This window comes from Conger conger, chromosome 7, assembly GCF_963514075.1.
Source record: "Conger conger chromosome 7, fConCon1.1, whole genome shotgun sequence".
In the NCBI taxonomy this organism is placed as follows: Eukaryota; Metazoa; Chordata; class Actinopteri; order Anguilliformes; family Congridae; genus Conger; species Conger conger.
In genome coordinates, this window is record NC_083766.1 from 44,206,557 (window position 1) to 44,211,596 (window position 5,040).

The 5,040-nt window shown below is 45.4% G+C and overlaps 1 pseudogene; it reads left to right on the plus strand.

Moving 5' to 3' along the window:
- The first annotated feature begins 267 nt into the window (after positions 1 to 267).
- On the plus strand, positions 268 to 3,646 carry LOC133133292 (uncharacterized protein K02A2.6-like; annotated as a pseudogene).
- Positions 3,647 to 5,040: the final 1,394 nt, after the last annotated feature.

Sequence of the window (5,040 nt, forward strand, 5' to 3'; positions counted from 1 at the left end):
ATGCCTCAGTCTCGAGCCTTGCAATAAAGCAACCAGTCATGTAGAGAACGGTCTCGTCATTATTAGCGTAAGATAAGTCATCCAGTCCAGTATATTACAGTGGCGACGAGGATGGGATCCTTTTATTGATAAAAAAGGATTCCCTGTTAGAGATATTGCGGAGCTAGTGAATAAAAGTGTTTTAGAAGAGTGAGCACTACAAGCTAGCTGCTAGCAAGCTAACCGAACCAAGCTGACGCAGGACTGAGCAGCAACGAACGGCACAGCATGGCGTGCATTGAACAAATCTCTGAATATAAAGAAGGCCAGGAAGACTTCGAGTCATACCTAGAGAGACTGGAGCAATGGATGATTTGCAACGATATAGCAGCAGAGAAAAAGGTCAGCGTATTCCTATCCGTCATAGGTGCAGACGCCTATCGACTGCTAAAGAATCTCACCATGCCAGAGAAGCCAAGCAGCCTCACGTACAAGGTGCTGAGTGAAAGACTAGCCAGCCATTATAAACCCAAACCGCTAGTTATAGCCGAAAGGTTTCGATTCCAGAAAAGAAACCAGTTAGAAAATGAGACGGTGTTGGATTACATAGTTGCATTAAAGCAACTTTCCACACACTGTGAATTCGGTGCCCATTTAAATGAAGCACTGAGGGACCGATTTGTTAGTGGTTTGAGGGTGGAGGCTATCCAGAGGAAGTTGTTGGCTGAACGAGATCTTACTTTTAAAACGGCATGCGACGTGGCTCTGTCAATGGAAATGGCATCGAAAAATACACTGGAGTTTGCTAGCAAAATGAAAGGAGTTGCAACTGTGAACAAAGTAGACAGAACCAAGTCAGGCAAGAGTGCTTGGAAAAGCAGGTCAGGCACAGACAACTCGAAACCACAGAAAGCAGTGACGAAAACGCAACAGCTATGTTACCGATGCGGAGGTGACCATGCAGCTCAGGCCTGTAAGTTTAAAACTGAGAAGTGCCACAAGTGCTCAAAGGTTGGACACATAGCACGGGCATGTAAAACAAAGATTAGGCAGGGACATACTCAATATGTGGCTGAAGGGATAAGTCCCAGTGGAAATGTAGATGAAAATGAGGAGGACCTGTTTGGTGTATACACCATAAACACAACCAGCGATGGGAAAAAGGACATTACTGTCAGTGTTAGCCTAGCTGGGAAACCCGTAGACATGCATCTTGACACGGGAGCTGCTGTATCCCTGGTGTCAGAGATAGTGTATAGGGAAAACCTCTCTCACTTGCCACTTGAGGAAAGCAAAATGAGGCTGTCGACGTTTTCGGGGGAAAGCATCCCTTTAGTTGGCCAAGTAACTGTAAAGGCCAAATATGGGGAACAGAGTGCAGAGTTACCCCTTGTGATAGTAAAAGGAGACAGACCAGCCCTAGGTAGAAATTGGTTGGCGACAGTCAAACTTGATTGGGCAAACATATTCTCGATTACCCCAGCAGGGGGCAGCATCGCATCAGATGTAGAAGCTGTGTTGGAGCGACACAAAGCAGTGTTTGCTGAGGAACCGGGCACTATTCGAGAGTTCAAGGCCCGCATCACACTGAAGCCGAATGCAAAACCTGTCTTCCGGAAGGCAAGGCCCGTGCCGTACGCGCTCAAAGATGCTGTGGAGAAAGAGCTAGATAGGTTGGAAAATGCGGGCATCATCTCGAAAATAGACCACAGTCAATGGGCTGCCCCGATCGTTGTAGTACCAAAGGCAGACAAGTCAATCCGTATCTGTGGGGACTATAAAGTCACAGTTAACCAGAGTGTGGAGGAGGAGACATATCCTCTGCCGAATACCGAAGATATATTCGCAACACTGGCCGGAGGCACGCTTTTTACCAAACTGGATCTCTCACATGCCTACCAACAACTGGAGTTGGAGAAAGAGTCAGAGAAGTATTTGACAATAAATACTCACAAAGGACTGTATGTCTATCATAGACTCTCATACAGGGTATCCAGTGCTCCCTCTGTTTCAGAATGTGATGGACCAGATCCTCCAAGGCTTGGAGCATGTGACCTGCTTCCTGGATGACATCCTAGTCACAGGCAGAACAAGAGCGGAGCACCTGAGAAACCTAGAGGAGGTCCTGAGTCGACTGGAGAGTTACGGGGTAAGAGTCAAAGGAGCCAAATGTGACTTAATGAAGGAGAAAGTAGAGTACCTAGGGCATCTAATAGATAGACAAGGCCTCCACCCCACGGAGACAAAGGTAGCAGCCATAGTAAATGCGCCCAGGCCCATGAATGTTACAGAGTTACGGTAATTTCTGGGGCTTCTAAAATACTATGGCCGTTTCTTAAAAGACCTGTCGAACTTGCTGCAGCCTTTGCACCACCTTCTGGAGAAAGAAGTTCCCTGGGAGTGGACACAAGAGTGCACTGCTGCATTTCAGTCTGCAAAGGAGCGGTTAGTGAAGAGCTCACTAGTGGTACATTACGACACCCGGAAACCGCTGAGACTTGCATGTGACGCATCCCCTTATGGGATAGGCGCGGTGATGTCACACATAATGGGAGATGGGGAGGAGAAGCCCATAGCCTTTGTGTCACGCACGTTAACAGAGGCAGAGAGCAAGTATAGTCAGATAGAGAAGGAGGCGTTAGCCATAATATTTGGAGTCAAAAAGTTCCATAAATATCTGTATGGCCGCAAGTTCAGTTTAATCACTGACCACAAACCCCTCCTAGCCATCCTGGGACCGAAGTCTGAAATTCCCACATTAGCCGCCTTGCGGATGCAGAGGTGGGCGCTAACTTTGATAGATTATGACTACAGCATCAAATACAGAACGTCAGCGGAGAACGCAAATGCTGATGCGTTGTCTAGATTACCGGGGAAGGAGAAGAATAACACAGCTGAGGAGAACAGCATCTTTTATTTCTCTCTGGTGGATGAATTACCCGTGCATGCAACAGATATTGCACAGAGCACTCTCAAAGACCCTGTCCTATGCAAAGTGTTGGAACTAACCCAGAATGGATGGCCAAGTTATATACATGATGAAGCACTGAAGCCCTACTTCAGCCGTAGGACTGAACTCTCTGTGGAACAGGGCTGCATCCTGTGGGGGCTGAGAGTAATCATCCCACCAACACACTGGGAAAGACTGCTGCACGAATTGCACCAAGGGCACCCAGGAAGTTGCAAAATGAAGTCTGTAGCAAGGAGCTACATGTGGTGGCCCAAACTCGATGGGGATATCGAAAGTGCAGTACAGCAATGTGATGCTTGTCAGGCTGTGAGGAAATTACCATCGGTGGCACCACTACATTGTTGGCATTGGCCAGTTAGGGTGTGGCAGAGGCTACACATTGACTTTGCAGAGAAAGATCAACAGCACTTCCTAGTGTTGGTAGACAGTCATTCAAAGTGGCTTGAAGTAATCCCCATGGCAACGACCACTGCCACCAAGACAATTGAGGTTCTGCGGAACATCTTTGCTGCCTACGGACTCCCTGAGGAAATTGTTTCCGACAATGGTCCGCATTTTTCTTGGCTGGAGTACAAGATGTTTCTGAAACGCAATGGCATAAAGCAGACCTTGGTGCCGGCCTACCACCCCGCCTCAAACGGAGCCGCAGAGAGAGCAGTTAAAACAGTGAAAAAAAATATATATAATAAAATGTGAAAAAGAGTTCCTGAGAATGTAGAAATTCCATGAAAAGGGGTTAGTTAGGTTACGTAAACCAGCAGTTCTTTAGTTACTTACCTAACTGTTTAGCTTAAGGGGGAGGAGTGTAGTATATTGAGCCTAATATACTTTATCTTTATGTTATATGGCTATATCATTCTATTGTGGAGTACTAGCACCCTCTACTGGTGGATAAGTGATCACCGTTTATATACCCGGAAGTGCGTTGTGTTGTATGCCTCAGTCTTGAGCCTTGCAATAAAGCAACCAGTCATGTAGAGAACGGTCTCGTCATTATTAGTGTAAGATAAGTCATCCAGTCCAGTATATTACAGACAACATGGGCTCCAACATACTGTACGCTACCAAAATAAACTTTGAAATAAAATCAGACACATGATAACCGTGTTTTACTTTAGGAATGGAATTTGTAATTTGAGCACTAGCAGTGTTCTGTTAAATTGAAAACAAACAGGCATATTTTTTAATTCTGTGATGCACAGAATTAACCAATTAGAATACAACAATGTAATTCACTCATAGGCTGTTCCAATAGCATCTCATAAAACAACTTCCCCATGTTTTTCTTTATTTAACCAGGAATACCCAATTGAGGTCGATATCTCTTTTGCAAGGGGATCTGAAAACGGGTCAATTAGAAAATTCAAGCACTTGTCAGCCTACTGTTGCTACAGTTGTGCATGTTGTTTTTGTTAATTACAGGCATGAGATCTCATAGTTTTATTCTACGTATTAAAAAAACAGATTTCTTTGCGTGAATACTCCGCCACTAATTGGTCATATTTTCCCCTTAAAATTCACCAGAAATAAACATTTCCTAGCTGCTCTTTTAAAAATTATGCCTCTGGTTGTAGCCTATAGTTGTTTAAGTAGCCTATGTAATTCATGCATGGATTAATTTATTCAACCAACTGTTTCCAAATGGCATATTTCTTACCAATACATTTGTTACAGATGTTACAGTGGAAAATAATTGTTTACCAATGTGAACACACGCAATAACTGACATAAGATGCACCATATGGCATGGGCTACGTTTCACTAATGTTCAGAAATGTTTTTGAATTAGCGTATGTGAGACGTAACCGATGGCGGCACGGATGGTGCAGTGGGTAGCACTGCCGCCTCACAGCAAGGAGGTCCTGGGTTCGAATTCCCGTCGGCCGGGGCCTCTCTGTGTGGAGTTTGCATGTTCTCCCCGTGTCTGCGTGGGTTTCCTCCGGGTACTCCGGTTTCCTCCCACAGTCCAAAGACATGCAGGTTAGGCTGATTGGAGAGTCTAAATTGCCCGTAGGTATGAGTGTGTGAGTGAATGGAGTGTGTGCCCTGCGATGGACTGGCGACCTGTCCAGGGTGTATTCCTGCCTTTC